Here is a 26,026-nt window from a genome sequence, read left to right on the forward strand (position 1 = left end):
GGGTTCGGATGCTGACGTAATTCCATCGAGTGGTTGTCGGGCTCCACGTTTGCCCTTTTGAGTGTGTTTTGGTTCGGATGCCGACGTAATTCCATCAAGTGGTTGTCGGGCTCCATGTTTGCCACCCTTGCTTGTTTGGTGTTTTGTGTTGTTTGGCGTGCGTAAGCCGAACTACAGTGGCTCTGATTCTTGTTCCAGACAAGATATGTAGGCATAAGGTGCGACGCCTTATCGAGCTCTTTCCTCTTAACCCCACCTGCGTTCCCCGTGTGTGTGTGTGTTTTAGCAACCTATTCTTTATTCTAGGACGTGGATCCCGTCGAGTACGACGGACGTGAGGGGTGCTAATACCTTCCCCTTGCGTAACCGACTCCCTTACCCTGTCACTTTGGTCGCGAGACCATGTTCTTTCCAGGTTTCTCTGAGCGTTTCCTTTCCCTATTTTGGGATAAATAACGCGCAGTGGCGGCTCTGTGTGTGTTTTTATTTGAGTCCCGCCGGTTGTTTTTTCGCGGATGCGACAACCTTCCCCTTGCGTAGCCGACTCCCTTACCCTTTCTCTTTGGTCGCGAGACCATGCTTTTTCCAGGTTTCTCTGAGCGTTTCCTTTCCCTATCTTGGGATAAATAACACGCAGTGGCGGCTCTGTGTTGTTTTGTTTTAGCCCGCCGGTTGTTTTTCGCGGATGCGACACATAGTCCACTGCATAGCATTGCATTGTCCTTTCCCCAAGTGCGAGTCATCAGACAAAATTAGGTCAACTGGTCAGGAGGATTAGTCAAGCAAGCAAGCATGTGCAATTTCTATTGAGGCTAAGACCTAGGGTTGGTTCATTGAGCTCATATGGTCTAGGGATCATTTTGAAGTGGTTTGGCCAGGGATTGGATGTTCAGAAGTCATCAGTCAAGCTAGATTTCATCTGAAACCCTAGAAAGTCAACTGTGGTCAACTGTGCATGAATTCATGGGTTTGAAGGTGGGAGATGGTTTGAAAGGCCTCATTCATGTCCATACAAGTCTCATTTGACATTTCAAAGATCAAGATTAAAGAATTTGAGGTCAGATGAAAAGTTTCCAAAAATAGTAAGTGACCTGTAATTGGAAACTGCCAAAAATGGAAAGGTCTTCTCCTCAAATTTACATCATCATACAAGCTTCAAATGGAATTTTGTCCAACATGAAAGTTGAAGATCTTGCTCTCACCTTTCCAAAAAGTCCAAGAACATCAATTTCTCATTTGTGGTTGGCAAGTTATGATCAAATCATTTTCAAGAAAAGTTGAACTTCAAGGAGGCATAACTCTTGAACCATTTGGCCAAATTGAGTAATTCTTTTTTGAGCAAACTCCATTTGACATGCTTTATCATAATCCATCATTACATTTCATCAAAAATCATCACATAAAAAGTCCATTTTTTAAGTGAACCAATTTGAATTTTGGTGGGAAAAAAGGTGATTTTTAAAAGTACATGCAATTGTCATGCCAAACCATTTCCAATCACTTCAAAACAGGTTTTGTGACTTGCTTCAACTGGTTTTACACTGTTCCATTGGTTCTATTTGAAAAAGGGCATTTTTGCCAAATTGCATAACCAAGCTCATTTCACTAATTCATTTCCATTTTGCTAATCATGTTTAGCTAAGTGGATTAACAGGTGGTATTTAAAGCTAATTGTAACAGAATTCATAATCAACACTTCACAATCTCAGATCCAAATCCCAAAATCCCAAATCCTCTCAAATTCTTCCAAACTTTTTTCACCTTGTTCATCAAAATTCATCATTCTTCTTGCTTGTTCTTGTGTGATTCATCATCTGCAGGTACTATAGGAGATCTGTTGAAGTAGAATCGTGGAAAATCTTGAAGAATCACCACTGTTGAACATTGATGCATTCACATGGCAATTGGAAAATTATGCTGATTCAAGTGGTTTTGAGCTGAAGCATTGATTCCATACTTTCATTCCAGCATTATTGAAGATCTGTTTTGATAAGCCAGGCCTTGAGGAGCTCGAATTCAACATCTGCATCTTCATAAGGTGAGAATTTGATCATGTTAATTCTTGAAATCTTGATATGGCTTTGGTAGATCTTAACATGTAGAGCACACTGCAACTTGAATCGTGCAATTCCATTGAGATTTGAGCAAGATATCTTGAATTGAAGTTTGCATACCAAAACTTGTTTGATTCGAATCTTTTGCTATGAGTGAAATTAGAACAAATTAAGGTGATATTGTTGATCTATGTTAAAAGACAAGTTGATCCATATATGGTTTGCAAATTTCTGTGATGAAATGTTCTTGATGATGATGAATGCTGAAGAACATGATGAACTTGTTTGAATTTCGTTCCCAGACGTCGTTTGATCCACTTTGCTTCACTTTTGCATGCGTTTACCTGTTTGCGCACCATGAGCCAATAGCACGCTGCCACGCAATTAATTGAAACGGAGCGTTTCATGTGAAACGCGCTCCATTTGAATTGGCCAGGGGTTCGATTCCCCGCTGGCTACAAAATCCATTTGCTTTGAATTCTTTTTGTGTTATGCCTTCCATGTTCATGTATTGCATGTTCATTCATTTTTAATTTTTCCTTCCATCAAAAAAATCATAACTCAAGAAATAATAATCCAAATTGCATGATTCTTTTTTTGATTTGTTCATCAACTTATCTACTTTTTTATGATTATTTTTTAAGAATTGTGCACGGTTAGAAAAAATATTTGGCTAGGGTTTGTTTTCACATGTCACTTCTTGCACCATGCTTACTCTTTTGATCATGAAATGATGATGCCTAATTAGAAATTCTTGAAATTTTACATGTGTGTTCTAGACTCATTCCTGGTCATTTTGGTATATGATTTGTGATTTTTGCATTCCTGGATTGAGAGATATGACATGATCATTAGAGGTGTGACAATTTGTGTCACACCATTTCTTGTCCAATTTGATGATTTTTGTTACCATGCCATATGAACTCAAAATAATCTGGATTTTTGCATGTTGATACTTATGAGTGTTGAGTTTGAATGTGAATTGTCCTGGAATTTTTGAATGCATTTCCTATTTGTTTGATAATTTCTCCCCTGTTTGACCAATTGTTGACTTCTTGTGAGACATGATTTTATTTGATTTGTGAAATCCTTGTGGTTAATTGGATGGACTTGAAATTTGGCATGTGTATTATAGACATCTTGAAGTTTGCCATGGCTTTGATTTCATTAATTTATCATTCTTGGTCTCTGTTTTATGCTTGCTTGAAGTGGATGCATGTTTTGGTGCCTTGTATGAGCTTGTTTGGACTTGTGTTGACTTTATGAATTTAATTGACTTACCTCCCTTGGTCCAAATGACCTGAAATTTGGTATGATTGTCATGTTATGAATTATGTTTGACCATCAATTTTTTGAGGATTTATTGAAATGTTTGTGAGTTGATTTGAGTTGAATCATTCTGTTTGGGGCTATGAGGTTTCAAATTGCATGTTTTGCGCTCTTTGCTTCATGAAATGATAATGGTTGATGATATGAACATGAGACCAATTTGATTTGATTATTATTTGATTAATCTTGATTTTTGATAAGTTTCATGTTCTGTTTTGACTTTTTGCTCTCATTTTGACCCTAGTCTTGTACTAGTGGTTTGTGCTCTCACATTTGAGCTTTGTTTCAGGTTAAGAGCACAATTGCTTATGCTTGATGATGTGCACTCATTTGGAGTTGGTTTGTTGCTTTTTTAGGACTAACTTTGAGTTTGTTTTATAGGTTTTGAAACTTGAGTTTGTACCATGTGGCTTGCACCTTTGTGCATTGACTGTTGTTTGACTGTATAGTTAACTGTTGACCATTGTCTGTTTGCTTATTGTTTGAGCTGAGTACTGATTATATTGGATTGATTTCAGGTACCTTAGTTGCTATAGTTCCCTTGTGAACTTGTGTTTGCTTTGCTTGCTAGCTTGAGCACTGAGGTATAATGATCTCTTCTCCATTTAGTCTGGAAGACCTGGCCTGTTACTTGGTCAGGCACCTGCCTGAAGTCCTCCTTAAGAGGCAATGTTTGTGCTTGTTTATGTTTGTCCCCAAAGCAGGTAAAGACCTTTGATAAGGCAATTGGCAGACACAAGAGATGTGCAATCCATCTCCTGCTATTCTGTTGAGTCGTCCCTCTGCTCACACCAATGTGTTGATGCATTGTAGACATTAACCCAAGATCCTTGTACAGTTGTACAGTTGAGTCAGTGTCATAAGTGTAGAAGGGTTCCCACTTTCTGAACCCACACTTCATTTGTCTGAAAGCTCTCCCAGGCCAGGGATAAGAGCTGTGAAGTCTCATCTTCACCCACCTTTCATCAGCTTCACCTTGACTCTCAATGTCAAGGTTAAGAGCTAACCTCACCTTGATACAGAGGCTTGTTTGTCGAGGTTGACATGACCCCTCGACTAAAGCCTAGCCTTGATGTTTGAGCCCCTTGTTGGTGTGTTTACTTCATGCTGTATGTGTTTGTGTGGTGTGATTGTATCCCCTAGGTTTGCTAGACTCCGCGTAGTCTCGTTTGCATGTCAATTAAGGTAGCACGGTTCCTTCGTATAGGACTTCCTTTCTTGCTTGAGCTTTCCTAAAACACTAACAAACATTATCCCTTCTTAAGGATACGTCAACTCCTTCTACTACAGGTGAGTAAGTCTCCAAAGGTCGAGCATCCGGTAGATTGCGTAGTAAGTCTCCAGATGAGATACGTAGGCACGAGATGCGATGTCTTGTCGAGTTTGACTAACAACTAACACTAATTCTTTTCTCTCGCCCTCGTTGCGATTGAGACCTTCCCTTTCTCTTGCCCTAGTTGCAATCGAGACCCTTCTTCTTCCTGTGTTAGTGTTAGGAGATGGATGTAAGCCCATCGATTGGCATTCTGTATCCTCTTGTTGTGTGCTTGGAGTCCGGTATAAGTCCATCAAGTGGCATCTGGTTTCCAGTGTGGGTGTGTTTGGTTCGGAATCTGATGTAAGTCCAGCGATTGGCATTCGGATTCCACGTTTGCCTGTGTCTGTTTTGTTTGTGTGCGTGAGTCGAGCTACGGATGCTCTGATTCTTCTTAGTCCAAGAAGATACGTATGCATAGGATGCGACATCCTAGCGTGCATGTTTTCCCCCGGTCCGAACTACTTAGACTCTGATGTCTACGTTTGATAGACTAAGTAGGCCCAGGATGCGATATCCTGCCGAGTCAGTCTTGTTTGTTTTCTTGTGTCTCTTTCAGCCAGTATTTGTTTGTTTGTGAGCAGTATTTTAGCAACCATTTTCCTTCCTTTTGTGCGTGGATCCCGTCGAGTACGACGGATGCGTAGGGGTGCTAATACCTTCCCTTCGCATAACCGACTCCCGATCCCATCCTCTTTGGTCGCGAGACCATGTTCTTTCCAGGTTTACTCTGAGCGTTTCCTTTCCCTCTTTTGGGATAAATAACGCACGGTGGCGGCTCTGTTGTTGTTTCCCGCCGGTTTTTCGCGTAATGCGACACATGCCAATCATGTCAATTCCCCACATAGAGAAAGGCCATGGTGAGGAAATAACATTCAAAAGTGTCGGGGGAATATGAATCTTATCCGCATAAATCTGACACTTATGACATTTCTTCACATATTTGCAGCAGTCAGACTCCATTGTCAGCCAATAGTAGCATGCTCTCAACATCTTCTTTGCCATGGCATGTCCATTGGAATGAGTACCAAATGAACCCTCATGGACTTCAGTCATCAACAGGTCTACTTCATGTCTATCCACGCATCTGAGCAGAACCATGTCAAAATTCCTCTTATAAAGCACATCACCATTGAGGTCGAAACTGCCAGATAATCTCCTCAGAGTCTTCTTATCTTTAACAGATGCCCCAGGCGGGTAAATCTGACTCTGAAGAAAACACTTGATATCATAATACCATGGCTTATCATCTTTCACTTCTTCAACTGCAAATACATGAGCTGGTCTATCCAAACGCATCACAGTGATATTGGGGACTTCATTCCAAAATTTCACCACAATCATCGAAGCAAGCGTAGCAAGAGCATCTGCCATCCGATTCTCATCTCGAGGAATATGATGGAAGTCAACCTTGGTAAAGAAAGTTGAAATCCTCCTCGCATAATCTCTGTATGGAATGAGGCCAGGCTGATTTGTCTCCCATTCACCCTTAATCTGATTAACAACAAGGGCCGAATCACCATAAACATCAAGATGTTTGATCCTACGATCAATACACTCTTCCAAACCCATAATACAGGCCTCATACTCCGCCATATTATTCGTGCATTTGAAAGTTAGCCTTGCTGTAAAAGGAAAATGTGTGCCCTGAGGAGTAATAATCACTGCCCCAATACCATTTCCATATTGATTAACAGCGTCATCAAACACCATGCCCCATCGGGAACCAGGCTCTGGCCCTTCATCGAGCGTAGGCTCATCGCAATCTTTCATTTTCAAATACAGAATCTTCTCATCCGGGAAGTCGTACTGAACAGACTGATAATCCTCAATTGGTTGATGTGCCAAGTGGTCAGCCAAGATACTACCTTTAATAGCATTTTGAGCTCGATACTCAATATCATACTCAGACAACAGCATCTGCCAATGGGCAATCCTCCCAGTTAAAGCAGGCTTCTCAAAGATATACTTGATTGAATCCATTTTGGATATCAACCAAGTCGTATGATTCAACATATACTGGCGTAGACGCTTAGCGGCCCAAGCCAAGGCACGACATGTTTTCTCAAGCATTGAGTATCGAGACTCACAGTCAATGAACTTCTTACTCAGATAATATATAGCATACTCTTTCTTCCCTGATTCATTTTGCTGACCCAATACACAGTCCATAGAGTCTTCAAGAACGGCCAAGTACATAATCAATGGTCTCCCTTCAACAGGCGGAGACAGAATCGGAGGCTCAGACATATACTCTTTAATACTATCAAAGGCCTTTTGGTAATCCTCGGTCCAATCATGACGCTGATCTTTCCGGAGGAGCTTGAATATTGGCACATATGTGGTAGTCATGTGGGATATAAATCTGGAAATATAATTCAAGCGACCAAGAAAACCTCGGACTTGCTTCTTAGTTTTGGGCGTAGGCATCTCTTGTATTGCTTTGACCTTGGCATGATCAACTTCAATACCTCTTTCGCTGATAATAAATCCCAATAACTTGCTGGAACGGACTCCAAATGTACATTTGTTCGGATTCAGGCGGAGTTTGTACTTCCTCAAACGTTGAAAAAGCTTCAACAAGTGCTCTACATGTTCAACTTCCGTTCTCGACTTTGCAATCATATCATCAACATATACTTCGATCTCCTTGTGCATCATATCATGAAACAAAGTAGTCATAGCACGTTGATACGTGGCTCCAACGTTCTTCAAACCGAAGGGCATCACTCGATAACAGAATGTTCCCCAAAGTGTGATGAATGTTGTCTTCTCCATATCCTCAGGTGCCATTTTAATCTGGTTATAACCGGAAAATCCATCCATAAATGAGAAGACATTGAATTTAGCTGTATTATCTACCAACCTATCAATATGTGGTAGAGGAAAATCATCTTTTGGACTAGCTTTATTCAAGTCTCTATAGTCCACACACATTCGGACTTTTCCATCTTTCTTAGGCACGGGCACAATATTGGCCACCCATTGAGGATATGTAGAAGTCACCAGAAACCCCACATCAATTTGCTTCTGAACTTCATCTTTAATATTCACTGCCATATCAGGATGAGTTCTTCTGAGCTTCTGCTTCACATGCACACACTCAGGCTTCAAAGGCGGGAAATGTTGCACAATATCTGTATCCAGACCAGGCATGTCTTCATATGACCAGGAAAAGACGTCGACAGATTCTCGTAGCAACTCAATCAACCCCTTCTTCACAGGCTCTTCTAGGAGTGCCCCAATCTTCACTTCGTGAACACAATCCTCGGACCCCAAGTTGACTGTTTCCAGATTCTCGAGATGCGGCTGAATGATCTTCTCCTCGTGCTCAAGCAGACGGGTAATCTCATCAGGAATCTCTTCAACATCATCTTCCTCGGCCTCAAATACAGGGAATTCAAAGTTGGGAGATGGTGTTGGATCATTATGTTCAATGGGTTTGATCAACCTGCATAATGATTTTGGATATAAAAGAGATTTCAGATTTCAAACAAGGCAAATCATTATGCAGATGAAAAGATTGATTTTATTCTCTTTTAGGGTTTTTTAGTGATCACCAATTTCATGCAAAAAGCAAAAAGGAAAAATAATTTGGAAAAACAAACATTTAACATGTAATTATTGAATGAATATCATTGTATTAATGTGCCAACAATGTCATCACTTCTCCTTTTGGCATGGGAGAAGGGTTTTTAATAAAAAATGAACACATTACGTGGACTTATGGACAACTGTTGGAACGTCAACAGCGACCCAATTATTGCAGACTCCTCCAGGGATGACAAAGTTGCCCAGATCTTCCTCTGCATCATCTTCCACTATAGCAGCAGCCTTTTGGTCTTCGACCGTGTGGATGAAACCTCCACTCTGGAATAGCCCAAACTCGTTGAAAGTGCCTGAAGAATACCTTATGCCAGCCCGGGATTTATTGCCTTCCAGCTTAATCATTTGTCCTAAACTAGTAGTTGTGCCATGCTCAATGGCCAACTTCGCACATTGTAGGATGCAAATGAAGAAAGTCCTTTCCTTGAAGGCTCAGCAATGGATAAGGCTTGGAACGGTGTCCCAACCTCATCCTCAACGTCTATATAGGAAAAGGAAGACAAATGGATAACCAAGAGAGCCTTCTCTCCCCCTATCACCACCAACTTCTTATTCTTAACGAATTTTAACTTCTGGTGTAGGATGGATGTCATGGCGCCTGCCTCGTGAATCCATGGTCTGCCAAGCAAGCAGCTATATGATGGGTGGATATCCATGACCTAAAAAGTGATCTGGAAATCACTAGGTCCAATCTTGATTGGGAGCTCAACCTCACCAATCACAGTTTTCCTGGATCCATCAAAAGCCTTAACAACCACTCCACTCTGCCTCATGGGAGGCCCCTGATAAGAAAGTTTCACCATAATGGATTTTGGCAACACATTTAGCGATGATCATGTGCCTACCAGCACATTAGATAAGGCATCATCCTTGCAGTTCATGGAAATGTGTAGCACCAAATTGTGGTCTTTTCCCTCTTCGGGAAGATCAGCATCGCAAAAGCTCAAATTGTTACAAGCAGTTATGTTTGCAACAATGTTATCAAACTGTTCAATGGTGACATCGTGATCCATGTATGCCACGTCCAACACCCTCTGCAATGCTTCACGGTGTGGCTCGGAATTCATCAACAAAGATAGGACAGATATCTTTGATGGAGTTTGAAGCAGTTGATCAACAACGTTATACTCGCTCCTTTTGATGAACCTCGGCATCTCATCACAGTCCTCTCTCAAAATGCCATTCTGGCCAAAAGGGACAGGAGTTTTAGTAGATTTATCAACAACAAGTGCTAGATTCGGAGAAGAAGAAGTACCCACAGGGGTGGCAGAATTATTAACAGCATCAGCTCTTCTCATGTCATCTTGGGGTTTCGGCGGCACCGAGAAAACACGACCATTGCGGGTCACACCACTGACATCAGATATACTCACAACAGAAGTGGAGGGAAAAGGTACCTCCTTCCCATCTTCTAACGCAACTGCGTTATATCTGTAGGGAACAGCTCTATCTGAAGAATACGGGACAGGGCCCGTTGGCTTGATAATAAGAGATGGAGAAACCTTCTTCTTGCTGCCATCATATGTGACAACAACAGGTTTTGGTATTCTGAATACAGGTGATATAACATTACTTCATCCTCATCACGATTCTGAAGTATCTCGATCACACCCTGATCCAACATCTCTTGGATATCTTTCCTGACTTGGCGACATCCTCTCTCGTTGACAGTGCACATTCGGCAACTGTCATGGTCATGCTCATAGTGACTGTATCCACATAACAGTCTGTGCATCTTGACCAACGACTGCCTTATATGACTGACATACAGGACTTTGTACTTGCCAGGGCAACCCTGGACCAAGTTAACTGCAGCCTTCCCATGCTCGGGCAATGGGTTCTTCTTAACATTCGGACCTACGTCCTCGAAAAACAAGATCCCACTTCTAACAAGGTCTTGAACTTTGGTCTTCAGGGGATAACAGTTCTCCACATCATGTCCGGGAGCACCGGAATGATAAACACAGTGAAGCTCAGGCTTGTACCACCACTGAGGGTTGGTCAGTACAGCAGGTGGGTCACGTGGAGTAATCAACTTTCTGTCTATCAACGACGGATAGAGCTCAGCATTGGTCATTGGAATTGGATCGAAAGTGACCCTCTTCCTATCATAGCTAGTGCTGGTATTGTTGAGGCTGGTAGGCCTGCTGTTGTGGACGATGATGATGTTGTTGATATTGTTGATGTTGTTGTTGCTGTTGATAATGTTGAGTTTCCCTGAAAGCAGGTGCTATATGAGCCACCTGGTGCTGGTTACTGGCAGGGCGCACAGTCTTCCTCTTCACAAAGGGTCTTCTCTTAACATGGGAGGACACAGCATATGCCTCTCCCTCCTTATTCTTTGCAAAATCCCCATAACGCTTTGCATAAGAGCCTTCATGTTTGGCCAGACGTCCTTCACGGACTCCTTCCTCTAGCCTCATCCCCATGTTCACCATTTCGGTGAAGTCCGAGGGAGCACTAGCTATCATCCGCTCGTAGTAAAATGAACTCAAGGTCTTCAGAAAGATCTTGGTCATTTTCTTCTCCTTCTGGGACATAGCCCTTAGATGGTCCCTATCGGGAGCCATATCAATGTTGTACTTGTACTGCTTGACGAAAGCTTCGCCAAGGTCGTTGAAGGAGCGGATGTTCGCACTATCCAGACCCATATACCATCTGAGTGCGGCATCGGACAGGCTGTCCTGGAAATAGTGGATGAGGAGTTGATCGTTATCAGTCTGAGTTGACATCTTGCGTGCGTACATCACAAGATGGCTGAGAGGGCATGTGTTTCCCTTATATTTTTCAAAGTCAGGTACTTTGATCTTGATAGGGATCTTGACATTTGGCACGAGGCACAGCTCAGCAACAGATTTACCGAAGAGGTCTTTCCCTCTTAGAGACTTCAGTTCCTTGCGCAGCTCAAGGAATTGGTCATTCATAGCATCCATTTTTTCAAAAACATTTGGGCCCTCAGATGGCTCAGAGTGATAAATGGTGTCGTCGCCTCTCGGTAATGTGTGCACAACGGGAGGTGGCACAGCAAGGACCGGGCTAGATGTCGGCATAGAAGCAAAGGTTGTAGCGAGACCCTCTGGCACAAAATTCGTGGGCATCCCCTAGGGAAACCCCCTGTCATAGTAGAAGGAGTGAAATGAGCAGTGGCGGCAAGCACAGTAGAGGAAGCTACCTCTGAGATGACCGTCCTCTGGGGAGGAGTTGCAGGCGTTGGAGAAGACTGACTCTGAGCAGCCAGGAATGACTCCATCAGGGCAGTCAACCTAGCTACTTCTTCCTTAAGTTCTCTATTCTCTTATTCAAGATGATCCATTAGCTTTGAAGAATTGGCCCTGGTGTTGTATCGGTGCGTCAACTTGTCTTCAAAATAAATGAAGAACACAGAGTTAGACCACTGATCAAGAAGCCCCGAACAAAACCTGCTTATGCATATGATGCATGCAATGTTTGTGCACATGATTTATTTTTTGTTTGAGGAACTTTTTAGAGATCTATTTGAAAATGTTTGGAAATATTACTCTTTTAGATATATATGCAAATGCTCATATCAATAAAATTTGGAGAGAAAAAATTTTACACCAGAGAAGTACCGTCTTGGTAACCAAATACAATACAAGAGAGAAGGAAAAATAACATCCTACGGAACCCTAGAAACAATCGTCCAAAGCTCTCGAGACCGGAAGATAAGCTGCACAAAGCCTCTTCACCTCTCTCTCGTAGGCTGCCTCCATATCCTCCTTGTCGCAATGCGAAAAACAACCGGCGGAAAAAAACATGTTTACAGAGCCGCCACCGACGCTATTCATCCTATGACGGAAAGGAAGCGCTGGACTAACCTAAGAAAGGGAAAATGAACGGTCTTACGACCAGAGATTGTAAGGTACGGGAGTCGGTTACGCAAGGGGAAGGTATTAACACCCCTCACGTCCGTCGTACTCGACGGGATCCACGCTCAAAAGGATAGGATAAGGTTGTTGATAAAAACTGCTCAAAGAAATGCATGCACTGGAATAGTAAACAGTCGAAGGAACATGGAGGAATGGGACTCGGCAGGATGTCGCATCCTGGGCCTACGTAGTTTGTCAGAAACAAACATCAGAGTCGACGTAGTTCGGGGAAAAGGGAGGCATGCTCGCTAGGATATTGCATCCTATGCCTACGTATCTCATCTGGAATGAGAATCAGAGCTGTCGTAGTTTGGCTAACGCACGCCGAAACACAAACACAAAACAGAGATGCTGAGACGTCAAAACAAACAACCTCAACAGGAAACAGAATGCCAATACATGGACTTATATCCGACTCCACAAAACAAACAAGAAACGGAATGCCAATAGATGGGCTTACATCCGACTCCTAACGAAAGCAAACAGGAAACAGAATGCCAATAGATGGGCTTACATCCGACTCCAAACAAATAAACAATCGTTAACCAGCAAACACCAAAGGTTTTCCAACTGACAAACTAAAAGGAAGTGTGGAACTCGAGCCTAATAGCTGTCACACAAACACCAAGAAGACGCTGAGACGTCAAAAGAACACAAGGGGTTGAACACACAAACTAATAGGGAGTCTGGAACTCGGACCTAATAAGTGTCAAGCAAAACACACACACAAAAAGAAAAGGGTTGAAAAAGAAAAAGGGTGACAACAAACTAATAGGGAGTCTGGAACTCGAACCTAATAGTTGCAGGCAAACACGAAGAGACGCTGAGACTTCAAAAGGAACACAAAAGGCTTAAAAAGAAAAAAGGGCGCCCGGAGAGATCCCGCTCGATCTCCTGCCTACGTATCTCATCTGGTATGAGAATCAGGGCGACGTAGTTCCCCTTAACAGGGGAGAAACTCTCCTAACCAGAGACCAAGGGAATAACAAACTAAAAGGGAGACTGACTCGAGCCTAATAGTTGTCATGCAAACTAAAACCGTAGGTTGAGGTCTCTAACAAGAGTTTGACTCACACAGGGAGTGAGTCAACTCAAGTCTATCTCTACGTACGTTCAACTTCCTCGAAAGTTGATCATACGACTCCTACAGAAAAGGAGATAAGAAGCGGAAAGCAGATAAACATATCAAAATCAATCATCACACTCTATATACAAACAAGAAGCTCAGACAAATTGGTTGGGCTTTAGTCAAGGGGTCATATCAACCTCGACAAACAAGCCGAGACTGTAGGGGTGTGCTGAAGCTCTTAACCACTAACATTGAGAGTTAGGGTGAAGCTGATGAAAGGTAATGAGGATTAAACCTCATGCTCTTAACCCTGGCCTGGGTGAGCTCAAATGAAAGAAAGCGTGGGGGTCCAGAAAGAGGGACCCTATTCCACTTGACTGACTCTATACAAGGATCTTGGGTTAGGTTCAAGAGCATCAGCACGTAGTGCGAGCATAATGAACGACTCAACGACTAACAGGGGACTGGCTACTAGTCCCTTCTATCTGTCAATCGCCTCTTCACTTAGGAGGACTTAACAAGTAACATGCCTCGACAAGGAGGTCTTTAGCACAAATATCAACAAGCACAATCATTGCCTCTTAAGGAGGACTTCAGCCAAACGCCTGCCAAAAAAGCGACAGGGCTTCCAGACTACATGGAGTTAGAAGGCTAAACTACCTCAGTGGTGTACCAACCACACTCCAAAGTAAAAGCAAAGCAAGCTAGAAGCGACTAATGTACCTGTACAAAAGCCAAACAATCAGTATTGTATTCAGAAAACCAAACAGACAACACAATGGGACTTTCCAATATCTATACACAATGCAAGTCTCAAATGCAAGCACTCAAGTGAGTTCATCACATCAATGGACCTACAACACAACAAGAGTTAATAATCAAAGCAAATGGCATCTCAAATGATGAGGCCACACCAATCATTAGTGCTAAATACCTGAAACACAAACACAATTGGTGAGTACAAACCACTAGTACAAAGACTAGGGTCAAAGGCAAGTCAAATGACCAAAACAGCAGTCAATATTTCACATGAAGCACAATCATTCAAGCAAGAAAGAGTCCTCAAAAGGACCAAAGCCAAATCATAAAGCAAAGCCATCAAATAAACAAGATAAAGCAAAGGCAAACAATGTGATCAAAATTGGACATCAAGAATAGAAAATCCACATTAAAACAGAAAAGTATCCAATGATCATGAAAACTTTTATGTGAATTCAACATGTTATGGACAAGCATCATACCGAAAATTAAATCCAGAAGACAATAAATGGTGTATGAATGAAAATGCACAAGTACAATGCACAAAATGTTACACCAAATGTCACAACATATGTCCATGTGTCCAAAACAGTGGTATTAAATGGTAAAAATGCCAAACAAAAGCCAAAACATCATGTCACATGTTATGATCAGGCATGTCAAATTTCAAGGCAATTGGACAAACTATGAGCATTTCACAAATCAATTAGCACAACATGTCATTTTGGCATCATGTTCAAACAAAAGTCACAAAGTAAAAATCCAGAAACACAAAAATCATGAGATAAACATCAAAAAATAATAGACATCAACACAAGCATGTGGAAAAACGTTTGGATCAAATTGGATTATTTTGCTATTTTTTATGGATTTTAGAAGATGAACAAATAAATTGAACTAATAGAATGAAATGGAGGGAAAACAAAGTTTCAAATAAAATCAGCAAAATGCAATCACCAGGACTTGAACCCACGCCATGCAGGTAAGCAAAAGGCGCTCAAAATCAAATAACAGAAAGTGTAAATGCCATGAATCGATCCCAGGCGCCTAAGGTAAAATGCGCTTCAAAAATAAAATTCACAAAACTCACAATGCCAGGAATCGAACACAGGATATGAAGGTTCACACGCGCGCTTAAATGAAATAAGAAAAACATGCCAAGCGGAGAATCGAACAGAGGACTGGAAGGTCACACGCGCGCCAAGCCAAAACGCAACGTTTAAGGCCAAACCCTAGCATTCAATACCAGGCGGCGGCGGACGGCTGAAACAACCGTCTTCTCCGGCCAGCCAGGCGGAGCGCCGCCACAAAATTTTCCAGAAACTTACAAAATTGGTACCGTTGGAAAGCTATTTCGATGTAGAACTCAAATATCACATTAGCTAAGCCTAATTCTCCATGAATCGCTCAAATCGAAGGCGAGAAGTTCTTAGATCTAAACTTAAAATCATCATATCTCACTCATTTCTTAACCAAAATTAAATCTAATCATATCAGAATCATCAGCACAACAAGATCTACAAGATTATGTCAAGAAATTGGAGAAATAAGCTGGTCGAATTTCCACTTACTTGGAATGGCAGTGACTGAAAACCGTGTGTTCAAGCCTCCAAAGGATCCATATCTTCTCCAATATGATTGATTAGAAGCTTTGAGCATAAATCATCACTTGAAACCAACCAGATCCAGCTTAATTTGAAGCTTCCATGGACATGTTCATACACTTGAATATCTCCAAATCATGCTCAATTGCCACGAATGATGAATGCTTCTTGCTCCAAATTCCACCAGGATCAAGAATCTATGAAGAAATCTTGTGGTTGTGTGAAGAATTTTTGAAATTCAAGGAGAGAGAGTTTTGGAGGGAAAAATGAATTCTAGATCTAGAATTGTGGTTATGAGCAAATTCTGTTATGATTATCTATTTATATGGTTCACTAATCACAATGCTAATCCACATTAGGCTTGGTTAATTAAAATTAGTGAGAAATGAGGTGAAATGCAAAATTAGCAAATACACCTATGCATGGCTAAAGGGCACGTGAACAGTGCCATGTTAGGGTTCAATTCCACTTAAAATCAGTCAATGAATAACATGGAATTGGTATTTGGCATGTATGATTCACCAATTTTGAATTCTCCATTTTCCCTCCAAAATGTACATGAATGAACACATGATCATATGAACTTTTTTCATGCAATGCAATGGTTGATTCGAAAGTATTGGTCAAGACAAGCATTTTGCAAAAAGAGTGGACCAATTTGGAGTTTTGAATCAAAAGTTATGGCACGTTGAACTTCCATGTACAATTTATGATCATTTGAGCATAACTCCTCAACCATTCATCATATGATCATGATCTTGGACTTTTTGAAAAGAGGAGAGAAAGATCTTCAACTTTAATGTTCACCAAAAATCCAATTGAAGCTTCTTTGATGTTGGAAAATCCAGTTGAATATGGACCAAAAACTTGCCATTTTTGGAAACTTTCAATTACAGGTCACTTTCCATTTTTGGAAACTTTTGATTTGACTTCAAAATCTTCAACATATATGTTTGAAATGAAAAATGAACCTCTTTTGAACATGATTGAGATGTTGAAACTCATTTCCCCACCTCATAGCCCTCAGTTGACTTTACAATTGACTTTTTGGTCCACAGATGACCTAGAAATGCTATGATCAGCTTGAGCCTCCACCACTTGAGGAATTTGCTCAGAAATGAACCCCTAACTCATGTAAGCTCAATATGACACTCATGTGATCCTTATCTCAATAGAATGCCTCATCTCCTTGAGAAACCCTAGTTGAAAGAAAGTCATCGATTAGGGTTGACTAGAGGTCAAAACCCTCATCCAAGGAAACTTGAGCATGAACAATGAAACCCTGGATGATGACATAACCATGATGATGGTGACATATCCTTGCAAACAAGATAATATTCAACCTTTGAAACCCTGGTGAAAAGCAAACCCTCAGATGGTTGATCACCAATTCATGGAAACCCTCAGGCTTGAAACATGTACCTTCTCCATCTCTGAAAAGACTTTGGAGGATGATCTCTTATTTCCATATGATATGAAAAAATGCAAATGCCTAATATCCTAAAACATGAAATGCAATGTGCTAAACTAGTCCCAAGAGGAGGAGGGAAAATTTTGAGGTGTTACAGCTGCCCCTATTCAATTCACTGTGAACCTGTCGATATGAACAGCCTCGGCTTTCAGATGATCAGGGTGAAGAGTGATTGAATACCAAGAAAAGACGAACAATTTGCACTCCGCTGGGGATTATGTATTTTTTGCTTTTCTTGAAAGACTAGTCTGTCTGGTACGGTTAGAGTCGGCCTGAATACCAAAAAGAACGTTAACCCGGATACCAAAATAAATGGTAACACAAAAATAACCATGGCCTGAATTCCGCTCATCAGTCTGAATACTGGAAATGACTTCGATCTGAGTATCGGAAGATATGAGATTATCAATATTGGTCTGAACACCGAGAGATTGGCCTGAACGCTACTTCAGTCTGAATACTGGAAAGCTGACCTGAATGCCACAAGCGCTTCGACCTGAACGTCGGAAACTTCTTCGATCTGAACATCAGAAAACTGGCATGAGTGCCACAAGTACTTCAACCTGAACGTCGGAAACTTCTTCGATCTGAACATCGGAAAACTGGCCTGAATGCCACAAGTGCTTCAACCTGAACGTCGGAAACTTCTTCGATCTGAACATCGGAAAACTGGCCTGAATGCCACAAGTGCTTCAACCTGAACGTCGGAAACTTCTTCGATCTGAACATCGGACAACTGGCCTGAATGCCACAAGTGCTTCAACCTGAACGTCAGAAACTTCTTCGATCTGAACATCGGAAAACTGGCCTAAATGCCACAAGTGCTTCAACTTGAACGTCGGAAACTTCTTCGATCTGAACATCGGAAAACTTCATGCCTGTCAGCATCGACAGAAACAAGGAAAATGATAAATGAGGCGGCACGCGGGGCAACGACCTATGCTGGGGATAATAAGTCATGGACATGCCATCCCTACTTAATCCACCGTGAACGAACAATTTGCGCTCAGCTGAGGATTTTTTTTTATTTTTTTTTTAACCCCAATACATATTTTTTCTTTCACGCGGATGATCCCTGATCGCCGCATTTCAACCCCGACAAATTCATATGACTCTTGTTTGCCAAACAATGAACCTCGTTCTCCATTTGAACCCCAGTCGCCTGACGATAACTCGCGATCGTCGTTGTGAACCCCATTCTTCAGAAAACACCTCGTGTCTCCTTTTCTCCATTTGAATCCTGTTCTCCATTTCCCATGCTAATTCCGTTGGCAACGCCGGAAATAACACCAACCACCACTCTGATGGCGACATATCAGAGGGTACACCTTCACAACAGGAAGGTTATCATGTGCATTTCTTCCCTCGAAGACACCCATAACGACTTCTGTTGGCCCCTCCAAAGTCTAAGGTGACACATGATCAAAAGACAATCCTGAGGACCTCATCCCGGATACCATCTTCAATTCCAGTTGGACCCCGTTCTCCAGAAAATACCCAGCACCTCCTCTTCTCCATTTTCCGATTTTCGTGCTGATCGCTTAACGTTCTCCGATCTTCATTTCCATCTCCGCCCGACGGAAAGTTTTCCTCCAATATCGCGCTACTGGGGAACATTGTTGATTCAGAATCACGATGCCGAACTCCTCAGAGTAACATCTTCACCAATCAACTAAATCAATTCTCAAACGGTAACCACGGCTTGAGTCACACTGATCCAACGTCACGATGCTAAACTCCTCAGAGTAACATCTTCACCATCCGGCGAAACCGATTCTCAAACGGTAACCACGGCTTGAGACTAGTTTATGCTTGCAATGTTGATGCATGATTTTTACAGCGTAATGCTCCATAACCATGTAAATGCTACGCAATTAGGTATGCAATATGCCATGCTTATCTAAATGATGAATGCATAAAAAATATCCCCCTCAGGGGACTCCACTGGGGAGCTCGAGGAACTCGATATCGCTCCAATCTCCAATCCTGCTTGGGAATAGCACTGCTGCTGGGGAAAGGATAATCCTCACTAAGGATGACCTCCACTGAACTCGATCCGCTTGGGGACTTCGCTGGGGAAACTTCTACCAACGCAAACCTCCGCTGGGGAAACAGCAGTCCTCAGACTTGCTGGGGAAATAGCAACCTTCGGGCCTGGCTGCTGAGGAAACACCAATCTCGAACCTGCTGGGGAGACACGGAATATTTGACACGGAACACCTGTCGACTCGTCGAACCCTGGCATTCACCATATACCCACAGTGTCAACTTTCCATTTTTGAGACTTTGAAGAGTCTTCTTGATTCATCACCTTGTATTCTCGACTTCTGTCTACTCCGAGACAATCGATCTCCTCAGATTCGGGCCAACACTCCGGTCCTCAGACTTTTAAGAGTCTTCTTGATTAACCCTCAAGGATCGTCGCAATTCTTTCGCTGTCTTCACACCATTCCTCAACTCCTTGTCCCTGATTGGACTCGAAGGATTCTTTCGTCAAAAGGCTTCACATCACAATCTGCAAGTGAGTGAAAATAACCAACAACACCTGCAAAAGAGATCGTTAGATAAAAACGTGCCCCAGGCGTGCCAAAATTTCAACACCTGAGTCACCCTACCTTCCAAATAAGATTCCAAGTTCTCAATCCTATAAACATGGATTGGAAGGGACCTCTATGTCTTAAAATGCAAAGATTCTTATCAAAATAAACGGATGTTTTCGCAATCAAAGCGGTAATGAAAAGAAAAAGAAAATTATTTGACTGAATATGCATTTTATTGATTGAAAAGGTGGCTCGTAACTAAGCAATACACAGGAAGCAATTCCTGAAAAGAGGTAATTGCGCACAAAAGGAAAATCTATCCTAATGGCAATGTGAAACCGTGATCTCATCGAGTTCCAACTCGGTTACACCCCATATGTCCTCAAGACTCTCCGCACTTTCTGCCTTTTGAACAAGACGCTTCCGATCGATCTTTGTCGGGGATTATCCATAGTCATATCCAAAGTACAAAACGATCATGCTAGACGCAGTTGTTCGTTTCATTCCCTCTTTTTCCTGGACCGCCCTTTCGGGTTTTCAGTCCACCGGGATACCCTTTTTTGCCCAAGCCGCCCTTGTGGGGTTTTCGACTTGCCGGGTGTACAGTTTTTCTTTTTATCCCTAATTTTTGCCCGAACCTTTTTTCATTTTTTCTGGTTCGCCGGGATGCCCATTTTTGCCTGGACTATTTTATTCTTTTCGTCCAGCGGGTCTCTTATACGAAGTATTTTTTAACTGCGTTCGCATTCACAGGGGATGGAAAATCCTCGCCATCCATGGTCGTCAACAACAAGGCTCTGCCAGAGAAAACCTTATTGACCACGAATGGACCTTCATAATTGGGTGTCCACTTGCCCCAACGATCGTTCTAAGGAGGAAGGATCCTTTTCAACACCATGTCTCCTATGTGATACACACGAGGTCGCACCTTCCGGTCAAAAGTACGTTTCATTCGCTGCTGGTACAATTGCCCATGACAAATGGCCGCCAGCCTCTTTTCCTCAATCAGGCTCAACTCTTCATACCGAGTCCTTACCCATTCAGCCTCTTCCAATTTCACGTCCATCAGGACTCTTAGTGACGGAATCTGGACCTCAACTGGCAACACCTCTTCCATCCCATACACAAGCGACAAAGGCGTTGCCCCAGTAGATGTACGCACTGAGGTTCGATACCCAAGAGACAAGCTTCGTACTTGCCATATTGTTGGTGCATTCAAATGTTAGCCGGGCAGCAAAAGGAATGTGGGATCCCTTCGGCGTAACCAAAACAACACCAACTCCATTACCATTCACGTTAACGGCCCCATCAAACATCAGAATCCATTCGGATTCAGGGTCAGGCCCCTCCTCCGGGATCGGTTCCTCACAATCTTTCGATTTGAGAAACATGATGTCCTCATCAGGGAACTCAAACTTCATTGGTTGATAATCTTCAATGGGTTGCTGGGCGAGGTAATCAGACAATACACTCCCCTTTATCGCTTTCTGAGAAGTATACTGAATATCGTACTCAGTCAAAATCATTTGCCATCTTGCAACCCGTCCGGTCAATGCTGGCTTCTTAAATATATACTTGATCGGATCCATCCTGGAAATCAACAAAGTGATATGAACCAGCATATATTGTCTCAGTCGGCGAGCAGCCCATACCAAAGCGCAACAAGTTTTCTCGAGCAGTGAATATCTTGTTTCACAGTCGGTAAACTTTTTGCTAAGGTAGTAAATTGCATGCTCTTTTCGACCAGACTCGTCATGCTGCCCCAATACACACCCCATAGACCCCTCGAGGACTGACACGTACAGGATTAACGGTCGTCCCTCCACAGGAGGCATCAGAATCGGAGGCTCCTGCAAATATTCTTTTATCTTTTCAAATACCGCTTGGCAATCATTATTCCACCTGACCATTTGATCTTTTCTCAACAACTTGAATATGGGTTCACACGTGGCTGTTAGATGAGATATGAACCGTGAAATGTAATTCAATCTACCTAAGAAACCACGAACCTCCTTTTCTGTTCTCGGTTCAGGCATTTCTTGTATTGCTTTTACTTTAGCAGGATCGACCTCGATTCCTCTTTCGCTCACAATAAACCCCAGCAACTTACCGGACCGCACTCCGAAAGTGCACTTATTCGGATTCAACCTCAGTCTGAATTGTCTCAATCGGTCAAACAATTTGGCCAGATCTACCAGATGCCCCTCTTCTGTTTGGAATTTTGCTATCATGTCATCAACATAACATTCGATTTCATGATGAATCATATCATGAAACAAAGTCACCATAGCTCTCTGATACGTGGCACCGACATTCTTGAGACCGAATGGCATCACCTTATAACAAAAAGTGCCCCACGGTGTGATGAACGTTGTTTTCTCCATATCATCTGGCGACATTTTAATCTGATTATAGCCAGAAAAGCCATCCATGAAGGAAAACACCGAGAATTGAGCTGTATTACCTACCAACACATCGATGTGAGGTAATGGGAAATCATCTTTCGGGCTAGCTCTGTTCAAATCCCGGTAGTCCACACACATCCTCACCTTTCCATCCTTCTTCGGCACCGGCACAATGTTCGTGACCCAAGGCGGATAATTAGTGACAGCGAGGAAACCAACATCCAACTGCTTCTGCACTTCCTCTTTAATTTTCATGGCCATCTCGGGTCGAGTTCTGCGCAACTTCTGCTTCATTGGAGGACAATCTGCTCTCAATGGTAGCTTGTGCACAACAATATCGGTATCCAACCCCAGCATATCCTGATAAGACCAGGCAAAGATATCAACATACTCTTTCAACAAGGCTACCATTCTGCTCTTGACACTCACCTCCAAAGCGGCCCCAACTTTCACTTCTTTCCTGACCTCCTCGGTACCCAGATTCACAACCTCGACTTGCTCCTCATGCGGTTGAATCACCTTCTCCTCTTGTTTCAACAACCTGGCTAATTCCTCCGGCAGTTCACAATCTTCTTCGCCTTCTTCTTCGGCATGATAGATCGGATTGTCGAAGTCATATGAGGGTGTAACAGGATTGTTATCAATGAGATCCGGAGAATGACCGCATCTGCATGAATGTTGATTCATGCATTGCTTTTAGAACCGGAGTGAAGCAAATTAAAATGACGAAAAATGAAAACAAACATTTCCATTTTTATTTTTTTGTTTTAAACTGCAAAAATAAGTGAAAAACAGGGAACACCGCTTTTAGTGAAAAATATCCTTTTATTGATGATGCAAACAATGCATAATGAAACACATGAGGTGGCCCTTACAATGGACCATTATGTTTCGGGAAAAACGTATGGCTTTCATTCAAACAGAATTGAAAAACAGAAATATTACTCTTCATGTAGAGTGACAGTGATGATCTTTTCGGCCTTCCAGTTCTGGATCTCCATCCCTGGTATGCACGGTTTTATCCATGAATCCAGCTCGCAGTCACTGTCGATCTCTTCACCCACTGCACAGACGTGATCTGGATCTAGCATTCCAGCACTGGTGAACGTGAATGGCTGACGACGTCCTTTATTCTGTCCAGACGAGTCTTGCCCCGACTGATAGCCAACCCCAAACCTATCTCCTTCCACCGCCTGTTTTCCTTCTGCCCTGGCTAAAGCCTCGGCCTTATCCACCTTTTCGGTGATCACTTGCTGCCCCAGGGCAAACCCTTGCCTGGCATTGATCAACTCACTCGTCTTCTCCTTCAACTCGAGAATGTCAGCGTTGGGTGGATCCATCAGTTTGGTTTTGTTGCGTCTGGTAGGATATCTGTGCGGACGAGCTACGTGCAGAGGAATGATTCTACGTGCGCGAGCAATGATTCTTGAGTCAATCAAACAGGTTAGAAACTGACACCTGCAAAACAGAAGACAGGTTATTATGACTCACGCATGAATGCAATGTCTATCCGTATGAGGAACATTTTGTCCTTTGATTCTGGCTTCATCGAGACGGATAATAATTTGACAATAACATTCTGATATCAGGATGTCTCTTAACCAGAATCTCAATCGAGAACGTACCCTGAGTATGGATAGACATGAGTTAGATGCAGGTGAATGCAAAATGGGAATGATGCAGATGCATGAATGCAAGTCACAGTGCCATCCTCCCAGTCATCTGAACATCAACTATACTGGATTCCGGTCTCTAAACTGATCACAACCATCTGAGGGACTGAGTAACCATAAATCCAACTCGGGGTTCCGAAATAAACGGAACGGAGGATACATCACCATCATCACAGAAAAATCACTGACCAAATAGCACCAAGATCCTCTGAACAAATGACCTCAAATCCAACCCGGGGATCCGAAATAAACAGAACCCGCTGATAAATACCACGGACAGAACTCCGGCGTCTCAGAAATAAATGTCCACAAATCCGACTGAACCAAAGTCACCATCACGGCATCACTGACAGAACCCGTATCTGTAGGAATCAACCCTCCCCTCACAGGTGAATTCTAACAAGGTCATCCTAAGGCGGATAATGGTCTCGACAATCGGGCAAGATACTCAACGGGTTTGCCCTTTCGGGTGTGCCGTTGCAGCTCTCATAAGATCATCTAAACCAAAGATCCGGGAAAGAACGGTCACCGAAGTCAACAGCTCGAAAGAGATAAACTCAACCATAGTGGAAACTCCACAAGGAAAAGCTCTCTCAGAAGAACCTCGTCCGGCTTGTGGTATGTCACGTTACAACAATCATGCCCAACCAACATGTGAGGAATGTGAGACCATGCTAATCCTAGGTGTATACTCGGGCCTGGGTTTTAGCCCCACTCAGAACACCCACCCCAAATCAAAGGAACCAAACCTGTCCAGAATCCAGCACAGTAACAATATGATGCATGCAAACATATATGCAAATATATACACAGTATAATAATCATAAATGTAATAAATAGAGCAATAAAAGCAACCAAAACTACCCTAAAGAGCGCTAGGATTGACTCGCTTAGGGAAAATGGACCAGCAAGAGGTCAACTACAAGTCCCCAGCAGAGTCGCCAGCTGTCACAACGCGAAAAATAACCGGCGGAAAAAAACATGTTTACAGAGCCGCCACCGACGATATTCATCATGACGGAAAGGAAGCGCTGGACTAACCTAAGAAAGGGAAAAGGAACGGTCTTACGACCAGAGATTGTAAGGTACGGGAGTCGGTTACGCAAGGGGAAGGTATTAGCACCCCTCACGTCTGTCGTACTCGACGGGATCCACGCTCAAAAGGATAGGATAAGGTTGCTGATAAAAACTTCTCAAAGAAATGCATGCACTGGAATAGTAAACAAGCGAAGGAAAACGGAGGAAGGGGACTCAGCAGGATGTCTCATCCTGGGCCTACGTAGTTTGTCAGAAACAAACATCAGAGTTGACGTAGTTCGGGGAAAAGGGAGGCATGCTCGCTAGGATATCGCATCCTATGCCTACGTATCTCATCTCGAATGAGAATCAGAGCTGTCGTAGTTCGGCTAACACACGCCGAAACACAAACACAAAACAGAGACGTTGAGACGTCAAAACAAACAACCTCAACAGGAAACAGAATGCCAATACATGGACTTATATCCGACTCCACAAAACAAACAAGGAAACGGAATGCCAATAGATGGGCTTACATCCGACTCCTAACGAAAGCAAACAGGAAACAGAATGTCAATAGATGGGCTTACATCCGACTCCAATCAAATAAACAATCGTTAACCAGCGAACACAAAAGGTTCTCCAACTGACAAACTAAAAGGAAGTGTGGAACTCGAGCCTAATAGCTGTCACACAAACACCAAGAAGACGCTGAGACGTCAAAAGAACACAAGGGGTTAAACACACAAGCTAATAGGGAGTCTGGAACTCGGACCTAATAGCTGTCAAGCAAAACACACACAGAAAAAGAAAAGGGTTGAAAAAGAAAAAGGGTGACAACAAACTAATAGGGAGTCTGGAACTCGAACCTAATAGTTGCAGGCAAAAACTAAGAGACGCTGAGACTTCAAAAGGAACACAAAAGGCTTAAAAAGAAAAAAGGGCGCCCGAAGAGATCCCGCTCGATCTCCTGCCTACGTATCTCATCTGGTATGAGAATCAGGGCGACGTAGTTCCCCTTAACAGGGGAGAAACTCTCCTAACCAGAGACCAAGGGAATAACAAACTAAAAGGGAGACTGACTCGAGCCTAATAGTTGTCATGCAAACTAAAACCGTAGGTTGAGGTCTCTAACAAGAGTTTGACTCACACAGGGAGTGAGTCAACTCAAGTCTATCTCTACGTACGTTCAACTTCCTCGAAAGTTGATCATACGACTCCTACAGAAAAGGAGATAAGAAGCGGAAAGCAGATAAACATATCAAAATCAGTCATCACACTCTATATACAAACAAGA

The sequence above is a fragment of the Lathyrus oleraceus genome, chromosome 2 (genome assembly GCF_024323335.1).
Source record: "Lathyrus oleraceus cultivar Zhongwan6 chromosome 2, CAAS_Psat_ZW6_1.0, whole genome shotgun sequence".
Taxonomy (NCBI): Eukaryota; Viridiplantae; Streptophyta; class Magnoliopsida; order Fabales; family Fabaceae; genus Lathyrus; species Lathyrus oleraceus.